The following is a 13873-nucleotide window of genomic DNA, read 5'->3' as shown; positions in this document are numbered from 1 at the left end:
CAGGTAGGTTGGTGTTTGGCTCCGTGACCGGGATGGTGGCTGCTGAGGATGACAGTGTTTGAAGTCAGCTTGTGTGTTGGAGCCCATAGGATCGGGGGAGGTTTGGTGTGGGGAGGAAGATGGTGGATTCAGTGCTGACTGACATCAGCTCACTGGGGAAGTTGGATGGTGCCTTGAAGATCAGTCTCCTAACAGAAGGATAAATCTTTTTTGGGGGGCAGGGGTGCTAAATGAAGTAGCAGATTTTGACTAGTCTACAATTCAGATTTAACTATTATGATATGCTATTATAATATTATGTAAAATACTCACATAAAAAATAATATATATTTATTTAAGGCCTTTATTAACAGGTGCTTGCTGTTTGTTGACTTTATTTGGGAAAAAAAATCAAGGTGTAAACTTTTATTACAAATTAAAATGAGGCTCTTAAAAGTCTCAACTTGACCAGATACGAAACAATTTAAAAATCTTTAAAGGTGTATTGGAGGGGGAAAAAAGTTTTTTTTTTTTTTTGGTTTTAAGAAAAACCGGGCTTTTTTTTTTTTTTAAACACATTTGTCATCACCAAAAAGTGATGTCTTTAGGTGAAAATAAAAACCCCATGCTGCATAGACAATGCAGATCTGTTTATCTGGTCAGTGGGGAAAAAGCAAGCACTTACGGTCTTCAGCTCCAATCTTTTGCTCATTTCTTTGTTGGATGACTAAACCAGATGCTTGTAGCGATGGTAAGCTGGCATTTACTCAGCCCCGTCCTGCTCAGCCTTGCTAGCGGACGAATTCTCCACTGGTGGATCGGCTGCCTGTGTCTCTTTGCCATCTTGTGGTTGAGGGTTTTCTGGGTGTCTGCTTCTCCGTAATTGGAAGTTGCGGCGGTACCAAAGCTGAGCTGGCTGCTGACCTTGGGTCTCATCTCCTCGCTCTTCCTTCTCTTCTTCATTGCCATCCTCTCTAGGCTGCCTTTAGCAGGGAGGACCCCTGCAGAATCTTTGTCTGTAACCTCGGTACTTAGTATGTCTCACTGGTCTACCTTGTTCTCCTGCATCCTGCCTGTCAGCACCTTCCATCACTTCCCCCTGCACAGGAGGCGCCGAGGACTGTGGTCTGCATCCACGAGGTCTCTGCTGGTACTGAAGTGGGAACCTCCGCCTGTGCCAGGGCCAGTGCTATGGGGCCCGGCCTTCAGGAGCACTCTCCCATCCCTCTTTTTTTCTCCCACTTCCACTGTTGTAATTCTGCTGGGAATTGCGCCCCTGCCACATGGAGAGTGTCTGTAATGGTTACGGCCCGCTGCATATTGACTGCCCTGTGCTGGAACTCCACCGGGGCCTGTCACGTTTGCTGCCTTGGCTCCCTTTCTCCTCCCACGACATCAGACCCCAGTCTCCCCTACTGCCTACACTGCGAAGGTATTTCCTGGGATTCTTCTTTATGGCAGTCTGGTGTACAAATACATCTTCCTCTGTGTCATTCCTGTTGATGAAACCACATCCGTTTCTTCCATTGAACCATTTGACTCTGTTGCCATGGGCTTCTTGTCCCCAGCGGGCAAGGTGCAGCCGATAGGAGGCCTCGTTCCCTGTGCCGCTGCCTGTGGTGCCAGGATTGGTGCGTGCAGCGCTGCGGGCTGTGGTGATGGTGACTGGGTCCTGATGGTGACCTGGCCGGCAGCTGTGGCTCCGCCCAGGGTGTGAGGGTAACTAGGCCAGCTGCGGCGGGCTGCTCAGGGCTCTCTGGTGTCTGCTCTCTGCTCCCGCTACCGCTCAAACTCTAAAATAACATATGAAAAGATTTGGACTGAACTGTTTTGCTTAGGCTGGCAGGGTGGAGTGTACCAGGGGTTAACTTGACCCACACCTACAGAGATGCTCGATTGCCGGCCCTGACCCGTTCTGTTCTGATTTGCCAGCCACTCCCAGACTTGTGAGAAGTGGCAGTGACTAACCCGGTCATTCCATCACCGGGAACCTGAAAGTACTTACTTGCAGCATCACTTCCTCAGGGGTCAGACACTTATAAAAGGTCTTCAGATTTCTCCTAAACTTTCATCAGTGTCAGACCATCAGTTTGTTTAACAGTCTGACCTTAAATCAGTGATAACCAACTCCTCCTTGTCCACTTGCCAACCTCCACAAACAAAAACAAAAAATGAATTTAGAGATGCTTTCTTCTCCTCATCTAATGTCCACATACTTCTTTTTAAAAATTTTAAATGTTTTTATTTATTTTGAGAGAGAGAGAAGGCGTGTGCAAATAGGGGAGGGGCAGAGGGACAGGGAGAGAGAGAATCCCAAGCTGACATGCAAGCCCCAACTCACAAACTGCGAGATCGTGACCTGAGCTGAAGTCAAGAGTCAGATGCTTAACTTATGAGCCACCCAGGTAGGTGCCTTAATGTCCACGTATTTCTGCATACAGATACTACTGGGAAAGTAACAGTAAGGTAAAAAAAAATTTTGCGTTATTAAGTAATTGGAATTTTTCTTACTAGAGAAACAATAACATGTTTGTGTGGTGAAATATCGTTACGGTACCAAAAGATATACAATGAAAAGGAATTTTTCCATCTTGTTTTTTTCTTTTTGTAAACTTATAAATGGAACTCAGAGATATTTCTGGGCCAGATGAGAGTTGGTTCAAAAACTTTTGTGTGAATTAGAATATTATGAGGGAATATGATAATTAAGCTAGGAAAGAAACCCACCAATTGGATGTGATTTGCTAGTAGGCAGTTTTTAAAAGTTCAGTTTGGGGTACATTTTGAGAATTGGAAGAAAGTAGGGAATATGTATTTTGGAAAGGGAAGATTCTGTGGAGACCAGGGAAACAGGACGGACTTTAGGGAGAACTTGGGACACTGAGCATTGGATATAGAGGTTAGGGTAGGGTAGCTTATGTCAGAGCAGAGAGAAGTGCACAGTCACTAAGCAGGAGTTTATTTGAGTCCTGAACTGGGCCAAACTTGTTTTCTCCAGAGATGCAACATGAAAGCTAAAAACAGTAGCTTGATTCAGATTGGGCAGAAAGATGGAAATAGGTAGTAAAGTCAAAGCAGACTTGGATTTAGTGACTTAGACTAGGGTAGTAAAAATAGAATTCCTGGAAAATATTGTTGAGGACTTTAAACCTAAACCTAGCCCACTGGATAACTTTTACACTGTTCTCCTACCTTTGAATATTCTCTGCCCTTAAATGCTCTTGAGCTGTAATAGAGTTCCATTTATGGACTTGACCCTTCTGTATGCCAGAGTATGCTGACCTAGGGAAAAAGGATTTCCACCAGAGAGAGAGAGTAAGAGAGGGAAGGTCTTCCCACTTTCTGTTCTGGTACAGATGGCACCAGTGAACCTGAGGTTATGCTTTTTTATCATGTAACTCTTTAGAAGAGGCCTCATAAAAATACTTGGCCTAGAATTTCACCAGGCAGAAATTCTCATTGGGAAGTAGTTGGTCTCTCTTCTTCCTATGTAACTTACCTCTCACTTGGTGGGTGGACCAGATCTCTGGGGGCAGTCCTTCACACCCCTACACTGGAATAAACTTTATCCTGTTGCTTAACAACTTAGCCTTCTGGCTTCTCCCTGTATTTCCAGAGAAGCATCTTTCTAAGACTTGCCTTTTTCATTCTCACAGAGTCCCCATTCCACTCTTGAATCTTAGCACAGTACTTTCATGCTGTACTCCAGTGACCAATCTTAGTCCATTTCTCAGTTGAGATCTTTAGCTACAGGTGTAGAATTTAGCTCTACTAATGTAAGCAAGTAGTAGTTAATCAGAAAGGAATTGGAAACTTAAAGAACTGATAGGACTGCTAGAGAACCAAGGTTAGAAACAGGCAGAAGCTGGGGGGAGTGGTAGGAGGCTGCGGGGAGGGCTGCAAACTGCATTACAGGAATGATCTGGTCCGGATGTTTCCACTGGGATGATGAACTCCACCTCCTTATTTGAACTTCGCAGGTAACTTGCTCAAGATTTCAGGCCCCTGGAGAACACATCTGATTGGTTGAGCCTATGCCATGCTAGGTATACCAGTGGCAAGAGGAGGAATTTAGTTGCAGGAACCCTCCAGAATCCCTGTGGCCTCCATAGTGGGAAGATAGGCACGTGGATTTACAATCTCGGCAAGACTATAAGGCAGAGGAAAGGAATTCTCCAAAAGGAAATTAGGAAGGGGAAACAGATGGGTACTGGGCAGCTGAAAAGAAGTATCTTCTACACACCCATTTTCAACATTAAAAAAAGTCATAATTTTCCACATCATAGTAGTTCACTTGTATGAGACAAATAATAGCAGGAATGTATTTAGTACTTTGCTAAATACAATTTACACTCTGATCCCAGCCCTTTACTTGCTGCCCCTTTAATGTTCACAACAATATTGTGATGTGGGTAATCACTTGTGTGGACTTACCTGATAGCAGGTGTGAGAGCCAGGTGCAAACCCAAGTAGTCTGGTGCGGCACTGCCTCTATGCCATTTTAAAAATTACCATGAGGGGCGCCTGGGTGGCGCAGTCGGTTAAGCGTCCGACTTCAGCCAGGTCACGATCTCGCGGTCCGTGAGTTCGAGCCCCGCGTCGGGCTCTGGGCTGATGGCTCAGAGCCTGGAGCCTGTTTCCGATTCTGTGTCTCCCTCTCTCTCTGCCCCTCCCCCGTTCATGCTCTGTCTCTCTCTGTCCCAAAAATAAATAAATGTTGAAAAAAAAATTAAAAAAAAAATTACCATGAGTTAATACTTTTAGGTGAATATGGATTTTATTTTAGAGTATCTGTATATATTTTTAATCAGTATTTCTCTCTCTCTCTCAGTACACATGCATGTTATATAATTTACTCAGAGTCAGGCAGTTTTTCAACTTCCCAAGGCTTCTTGGGCTGTACATTAGGAGTCACTGGCTGTCCTTGTAGTTAAATATGGCTCTTTCCCCACCATGGCTTCTAGTCTTCCCTACTGTGTGGCGGTTGGTGATGGACCTTGAATAATCTAAGGCAATCATGGAAGTCTTATTCCCTTTGCTAGGGATTGATTCAGAAATGGCATATTACCATTTTAGGCTGAAGGAAGTTTGCAGAAGCTTCTAAAAAAGACTTTTTCCTTGTCCTGTGCATGGGAAGACACTACCTCTCCATATGTGAATGTGAGGCTCTGAGCTGCTACAGCAGTCTTGTTAATCAAACCCAAGGAGGAAACTAGCTCAAGAAGGTGGCGGAACTGAGGGAGTTGAAGAGGGGTGGAGCTAAAACTGCTAGGTTAAGCTGTCCCTGGATTTCATCCTACCCCTGGACTACCAGTTATGTGAGCCAGTAAGTTTCCTTACTTTTAAGCAGTTTGAGGTGTAATTTCTGTTCATTTAACAGCTAAAGTTATCCCAACTGATGTCATGATTCAGAATTACAATGAAAAGAGATAACAAGATCTTTCTGCTGGATGTTCAAAGTAAAATTATTAAGATACTATTAAATAGGCTAGTACCCTAACCTGGCAAGGTAGAGACTAATGTGAATCAGAGTTGAAAGGACCTGGACTTTAGTTTCTATTTTGCCATTAACTGTGTCACCAGATTTAAATTGCATTATCAGTAATGACAAGGAGGTTGCCCTGGATACATTGTAATGCACTTTCCATCTCAAATATTCTCTAATTTTGGAACCCATGAAAAATATCTGGTTAAACTTAATTATGAATTAAGAAGATGTTTTTTGAAAGGCAGTGAGCCGTCTTAGATTTTTACTATGATCTAGTAGTGCCAAGACACTCAATTTCTACAACTTGTCTATAAGTAGCACTGGTGAAGTCTTTTAACGGTGTTATTAAAACCTTTTTCATTCTGAGGGCTTAAAACCAGAATGCTTTTTTTTCTTTTGGTTTAAGATTCTTCAGATTGTTCATATTCTCTCTCTCTCTTTTTTTTTTTTTATTGTGGGATATATGTAGAAGTAGAATAGTATAATGAACTTATGATATTTTCATCTTCTCACCTCAGGAATTATCAACATTTTGATAGTCTTAAACCCAGTAGCTTATAAGTGCTCACATTTGACTCTTCTAGACAGAGACTTTTTTCCATCTAAACTTTGGCGCTAAATTAGGCCTTCCTTGCTTTTAAGGTTTTAGTTGCCTGCCTGTGTTTATTTACTATTGTTCTTTTTGGCATCGAAAGAAGTTAAAACACTGTGAAAACTTTATTTTAGCACTTACGAGCAAACAATTGTGAATATTTAGGCATTCATGTTTGTGCATGTCAAGGTAGGATGAGTCATACTGTACTAACATAAAACCCCCAAATCTCAGTGTCTGAACACAACTTGTTGGTTTTGTTACTGGTTGTCTGGGGACTCTGTTGTGCCTCATCCTCCTCAGGGACCCATACTGAGGGAGCAGTTACTGTTTTTGTATGTTGGGAGCATTGTCACAGAAAGATAGAGAACAGAGCAAATGGTGCACTGTCTCTTTAAGCTTCTTTGTGGAATTAAGGCATGTCATTTCTGTTCACAAGTCATGGATCAAAGAAAGTCAAGGGGACAGAAAAGTGCAAATCTGCCATTGTCTGTGGCAGACAGAGAATTTCTCAGAGAATCAGAGAAATTTGGTGGATAGCACTAATGACTATCATAGCGTTGTGATAAATAAAAACTCTCATCTGCCTTTGAACTTTATCTGTTAACAGCTCAGGCTTCAAGACTTAGTTACCCTTTAAGACCAAGTGTTGGCAGTGATATTAAAACTAACCTTATTGTATTCTTAACTGTTGCTTATTTTAAAGCTACTTTAACCAGTTCTAAAACATCCTCAAAAGAGGAAATGGCAGTTTCTAGGTTGGATCCCTGGTTCATTCTGGAAGATAAGACTTTTCAGTTCTCTCAGGTGATCTAGTGTCCCAGGGAAGGAGCAGAATAATTGTAGCTTCTTTACTTTGTGTTAACAGAAGACCTTGCTCAGCCCTGGCCCTCCTCCTTTTTAAAGTAGCATTTTGGATTTGAATTTTGACATGGGTAAAATCCCAGGTCAGACCATTGGAACGTTTCAAGTGGGGTTCAGGATTCTAGATCAGTTCTCTTTGTTTGTGTCCTTTACTTTTGGAGGCTGGGATTGAAACAAATAGATTCTGACCATCCCATATGAGTTATATCAGTCATAGCACCAGCCACATTTATATCATCTTCTGGAGGAAACTACCTAACCCTTACAACTACTGTTCATAGGTCCTCTTGGTTGATCATATTTTATACCCCTTAGAAATGCGTACCGGACCCAAGGCAGTCAGCTCACTAGTGGCTGCTGTGACATGATCTGGCTTGAAAAGATAAGTGAGGCCCCCTAGCTCTTCTCTTTTTCCAAGAAGTTAACTTAAAGATTGAGACAAAGGCTCTGAGTCTAACACCATGCCTTGAGAGAGTAAAAGCCATGATTATCCATAGACCATCTGAGGAAGTCTGAGAGAATGGTGGTGGGGATAAAAGAGAGCAGACAGAGCTTGGGGATGAGAAGAATAGGAAGCCAGCTCCTGGAGTCCTGTGTCATCGTACAGTCCTTGAGGAACACTCTGCTAATTCCAACTGCTGGGGTCCTTGTGTTCTTCAGAGCTTTTGCATTTTTGCTTCCCTCTGTGAGTCCTGGCCCTATGTTCATTTCTGCCCTGCTTCACTTGGGATTTCTGGGTTTCTTGCATGCATTCTGTAGGATAGGATTCGTACTTGTTACAGAGACCCAGGTAAGAGTAGCTGAGAGATACTTATTTTTCAATGTCTAAATCTAGATGTAGACAGCTCGTGGCTGGTATCCATGATTTTCTGGATTCTTGGTTTTAGCTTTCTTTTTTTTTTTTAATTTTTTTTTTTAACATCTTTCATTTTTGAGAGTGAGAGAGACAGAGCATGAGTGGGGGAGGGGCAGAGAGAGAGGGAGACACGGAATCTGAATCAGGCTTTAGGCTCTGAGTTGTCAACACAGAGCCCAGTGTGGGACTTGAACCTATGGACCGAGAGATGGTGACCTGAGCTGAAGTGAGACGCTTAACCAGCTGAGCCACCCAGGCGCCCCATTGGTTTTAGCTTTCTTATCTGCCATCCTGGGGTGTATCTTCATCCTTATGGACTAAAATGGAGCTTGAGCCATCACATTTGTATTCCAATATGAAGGAGGAAGACCAGAAGAAAGAGTATTCTCCAGTCCTTTTAGATAACTCTAAAAGTTGCACACAAGACTTTGCTCCTATTTTATCAACTAGAACTTCACTGCAAAGGATGCTGGGAAGTATATCTTTATTCCAGCAGACCACACGTCTAGTAAAAATTGGGAGTCTGTAAGTGCAGAAAAAGGGGGCATGAATATTGAGTGACACTTCGTAGCCTGCTTTACGTATCTTGAAAACAAACTCTGTTGCTTGAGGCGGTCTCTGTGCTTTGGTATAAAGAGAGCCTAAATTTCCTCTCAGCATTTCCTTCTTTGATTTTATGCCCATTTGTATTTGAGTTTCTGCTCCAGTAATTGTTTCAGCCAAACTAAACAAAGATTTTCTTGTTTGTTCATTTATTAAACATTTTATTCATGTACTTCAAGTATGGTTCTAGGTATTGAAATGATACAAAAATGAAATAGTGTATAATTTCTCCCCTCAAGGAGCTCACGGTTTGGCAGAGAGAGGATGTGTAAGTAAGTGATAACAGTATAGTGTGATAAATGCAGTAATGAATGTTGCAGTAATGAATGTACAGTGTACCTACTAGGATGACAGAGAAGAATGCTGGCCGTGTCTTCTACCTCTTTTCTTTCTTCAAGTCATAGGAAATGAAGACCCACGCCTGGCAGGGGCAGTGTCAGTCCAAATTCAGAGATTCTTTCTTATAAGAACTTCCCAATTCTACCCTATCAGTGGACAGAATAAAAGCTTTTTAAAAATAAATCTCCAGACTAATCACAGTAAAGAGCAATATGCATATAACTGTATGTACAATGCTTTATGTCCTAGAAAATTCTTCTCATTACAAACCCCAGTTTCCAGATAATCCAGTTACCTAGTTTGATCAAAACCAACTTTGGGGTGCCAGGGTGGTTCTGTCGGTTAAGCGTCCAACTTTGGCTCAGGTCATGATCTCACGGTTTTTGGGTTCAGCCCCTGCGTCAGGCTCTGTGCTCCCCACTCAGAGCCTGGAGCCTGTTTCAGAATCTGTGTCTCCCTCTCTCTCTGCCCCTACCATGCTCATACTCAGTCTCTCTCTCTCAATAATAAATAAATGTTAAGAAAAAAAAACAAAAAAATACCAAGTTCTCCTTTGAAAATTTCTTTATGTGACCATCTTTTCATGGACTGACTTAACCAGTGGTGTTTTGTTTTACTTTAAATTCTTTTTTAATGTTTATTTTTGACAGGGGGGAGGGAGGGAGACGGAGACAATCTGAAGCAGGCTCCAGGCTTCGAGCTGTCAGCACAGAGCCCTACACAGGACAGGGCTCAAACCCACCAGCTGTGAGATCATGACCTGAGCTGAAGTCTGACACTTAACCAACTGAGCCACCCAGGCATCCCTGTTTTACTTTAAATCTCATCCTCATTTACTCTTCTTATTGTGTGTCTTTAACAAATTGATCTTTGGGGCGCCTGGGTGGCTCAGTTGGTTAAGCATCTGACTTCGGCTCACTCAGGTCATGATCTCACGGTTGGTGAGTTTGAGCCCCGTGTTGGGCTCTGTGCTTGACAGCTCAGAGCCTGGAGTCTGCTTCGTATTCTGTGTCTCCCTCTCTGTCTCTGCTTCAATGCCCCCTAGCACTCTGTCTCTCTCAAAAATAAATAACAACAAAAACCTAAAAAGTTGATCTTTGGTATAGTAGTGCTTTAGGGGATATCTACATAATAAGCTTAGAGTGAAATGAATTTTTATACAAAAAAATTCATGTCAGTTAAAGTGCTGTCAGTTTATGCAGAATATATGGAATAAAATGAGATTAATAAAGCATTGCTCCTACAGCCCATCTCCTGGTATGTGGAAATAGCTTTGTTTTTCAGACCTCTTCTCTGAAATGGTGTTTTTATTTTACCTGGAGCCCATTACTACCATTGGGCCTCTTCTCTGTTTGCTCTGTCAGATTTTGTGTTCATTGTATGAGTTGAAACCATTTTATTTTCCATAGTAGATTATTGGATTAATTATAGCTTTTTTTTTTTTTTTTTTTTTTTAAAGAGAGCGTGTGTGCTTATGCTTGCTGGGGAGGGGCAGAGGGAGAGAGAATCTTAAGCAGGTTCAATGCTCAGTGTGGAGCCCAGTGAGGGAGGGACTCAGTCCCACGTTCCTGGGATCAAGACCTGAGCCGAAATCTGGGGCACCTGGGTGGCTCAATCGGTTAAGTCTCCAACTTCAGCTCAGGTCATGATCTCACAGTTTGTGAGTTGAAGCCCCACATCGGGCTCTGGGCTCACAACTTGGAGCCTGAAGCCTGCTTCAGATTCTTTGTCTCCCTCTCTCTCTTTCTACCCCTCTCCCATTCATTCTCTCTGTCAAAAATAAATTAAAAAAAAAAAGACCTGAGCTGAAACCAAGAGTCAGATGCTCAATCACCTGAGCCCCCCTTGCCGCCCCTATAGCCACCTACATTTTATTTATTTATTTATTTATTTTTTTCAATATGTGAAATTTATTGTCAAATTGGTTTCCATACAACACCCAGTGCTCATCCCAAAAGCCACCTGCATTTTAATTTTAATTCTTTACTGTCTTGATATCATAATACTATTGGGACTGTCCCCCCTAAAAGTTTTCCTGTAGGAGAATTATAGTTGACCCTTGAACAATGGATTTGAACTGTGGGGGTCCACTTATGTGTGAATTTTCTTCAAAAAACACAGTACTGTAAATGTGTTTTCCTTAAGATTTTAACATTTTCTTTTTTCTAGCTTACATTGTTGTAAGAATACAATATATAATGTACAAAATATGTGTTAATAGACTGTTTCTGTTATTGGTCCATAGTTAAGTGTTCGCGGAATCAAGTTATATGCTGATTTTTGACTGTGCGGGGGGATGGTACCTCTAATTCCCATGCTGTTCAAGAGTCAACTGTATTTTCAAAAGTGGAGGGTAGGAAAGACAGATTATCAGAAGCATTTTGGAGAAAGCAGTGACTAGGAGACAAAGAGAATTATTTTTTTATACTGATTATGATGAGCTCTGTGCTTAGTATTAATTCCTTTAGATTCTTGGCTTTGAATGACATATGTTATAATAATGATATCCCAAATAATATTTAGTATTTTTTATGTTTAAAAGTGAAATTAGCTCCTAGGATTTGAATTGTCTTCCATGTACAATTGTTGTTTTTCAAAGACGTAGAATATAGTTCTAAAAGTCATTATTCTGAAACAAATGGAACATTGGTCACCTCAGTTCTGTTTTTTGGAGGTGTACTTTTACAGAATAATAGAGTGTTAGAATTTCAGGGAATAGAGCAACTATATAATGTATGTCCAGTGCAAAATGAAAATGTGGGGCCCTCACTAAAAAACTGTTCAGTACCTCAAGACAGTGATGGCAGAGCATTAAACCCAGTGCCAGGGCCCTTTTGGTGCCCGTGTGATGGCATAGGTCATGGGTCCATGAAACGCACTGCAAGGAACTCTGAGAATTCATTTAGTGCTGAGGCGCCTGCATGGCTCAGTCGGTTAAGCGTCTGACTCTTGGTTTCAGCTCAGGTCATGATCTCATGGTTTGTGAGTTTGAGCCCCACATCAGGTTCTGCACTGACAGTGTGTAGCCTGCTTGGGATTCTCTGTGCCTCTCCTACTCTGTCTCTTTCTTTCTCTCTCTCAAAACAAAACAAAAACCACTTTAAAATTATTATTAGTTATTCTCAGTGGTCATAAAAATAATGAAGAATTTTTTTAATTTCAAAGAATTGAAATAAATCCCAAAGAATTTTATCTGGAACTGTTTGCTAATTCTCCATCCGACAAGGATTTTTGTTTTTAAAATCTGTTTTGCCCTGGTGCAGAATTTGTTGGCTTAGATTTAAATTTCTTTGTTTTCTTATAAATTCTTTGAGAGCTCTAATGGGCCTTGAAAGGACCCACAGGAAGGGGAGTGAAAAGAAGCAAAGGGGCTTTATAATCTACAATGTAGATTAACAAACTCTTTATAACTGAGAGTGGTGCTCGTGTCAGTGTGGCCGAAGTCCTGTTGCTCATAGGACACACAGAAGAATAGGCAGCATGTGTTTGTTGTGGAAAATCTGCTGTGTACATCCTTTGTCACTATAGTTTTAGCCATTAATCACAGTTTCTGTTTTGCTTTTGCAGGATCACGTTAATTGTGGCTGCTGATAGAAATAAATGGAAGCAACCAGCTATTTACGCATGATTCATGGTTAAATCACTTTAAAATGTGAATATTGACCCTGTGATAGCTACTTTTGGGGTGTATTTTTGTATGTTATTAGCTGACAAGATTTTGTGTGATGTATTTTGGTTTTTGTGTGTGGTTTTTGTTTTGTTTTTGTTTTTGCTAAATACCATTTATTTAGATACTTAAATAGATATTTATTAAGGCTTATATTCTCCCGAGGAAGAGTTATCTGGTATTGTCCTTGACTCCATAAACAGTTCAGAGAAAGTGACACATTCTAATGTTCTAAATACAAGTCTAAATAATACAGCTTAAACTTTAACTCACAGGGTCTTTCGGAGTAAATCATTTTCATTTTATGTTTTAACTCACAGACAATAAAATGAAAATAAGACCTGGTCTTCTAGCATTGTAGGCTCAGATGAATACAGTAGATAGCCAACTGAAGAGAACTTTTAGAAGAGTTTATGAGGAAACAAGCTTGTTCATAGCATGTGAGAATTAAGAACATGGTAAGGTTAAGGGATTGGTAATGTAAATAGCTACCATGTGGTAGTTCTGCCTCCACATAACAAATCAGTTCAGCTGATGAGCAACAAACAGTAAGAATAGACACGCTTCTAAGTGAAATAATTTTACTGTTTTGCTTTCTGTGTGAAGTTGCCCCCTAGAACACTAAATCCACTTTACTTAACCTTCAGTTTTCAACTGACTTTTACAACAGTCCAGTATCTGTCTAATGAGGATTTGCTTCTCTGCAAGCTGAGACCTATGATGTGGATACTGGCCACCTCCTACACCATTAGGGTAAACCAAACAGGACGTATTCCTGTTTGAGAATGTTGCCCTTTGCAAAAAGGCTTTCGAATTTATTAAGTACTTTAGAGATGACATTCAGTAATGTTAATGTGACAAACATTTATGGAATATGTGTGATGTAAAAGGCACAGTGGTGGACTGAGTGGGTGATAGAAAGATAAGCCATAATTCCCACTTTTAAGAGATTAGACATAAAAATAGCTGTAGTTAGAATAACAACTGTGATTCAGTGACTTAGTCATGGTTTGATAGTTATTAAGCACCTACCACTATGAATCAGGCACTGTGCTCGATGCTGCATTCAGAAGTGCCTTCAAGGACTCACCATCAAATGGGTGGACTTGGCATGCAAAAATACAACTGATGACATCAGTACAGGTGGTACAGAGGGGGAAGTCTGCGGAGGTGAGAACCCATTCTTTTGAGTCCCAGCAGTGCGTCAGCAGGCACAGCCGTAGGTCCAGGGAATATGAGAGCTCTGCCTTCATGGACCTTTGGCCCGAATCTTGTGTGAGTTTAACAAGTGAGGACAAGCAGAGGCCATATGAAACAGTGGGAACAGCACGTGTGGAGACATGGAAGCGAGAGGCAGCAGGGCTTATTTGGGGAACTAGGAGTTGTTGGATGTGACTGAAGGGCAGGGCACCTGAAGAAGGTGCAGAGCAGAACTGAAGTGTGGTTGGGGTATGGTGGGCAGAATCCCAAAGGCTCTGCTTGAGA

At 41.4% G+C, this 13873-nt stretch overlaps 1 pseudogene; it reads right to left on the bottom strand.

The window, feature by feature from the left end:
- Nucleotides 1-550: 550 nt before the first annotated feature.
- Nucleotides 551-13641, bottom strand: LOC115528019 (annotated as a pseudogene).
- Between the last annotated feature and the right edge of the window lie 232 nt (nt 13642-13873).

Source organism: Lynx canadensis, chromosome D3 (assembly GCF_007474595.2).
Source record: "Lynx canadensis isolate LIC74 chromosome D3, mLynCan4.pri.v2, whole genome shotgun sequence".
Taxonomy (NCBI): Eukaryota; Metazoa; Chordata; class Mammalia; order Carnivora; family Felidae; genus Lynx; species Lynx canadensis.
The sequence above is the reverse complement of the archived record's forward strand: the minus strand, read 5'-3'. Positions and strand labels throughout refer to the sequence as shown.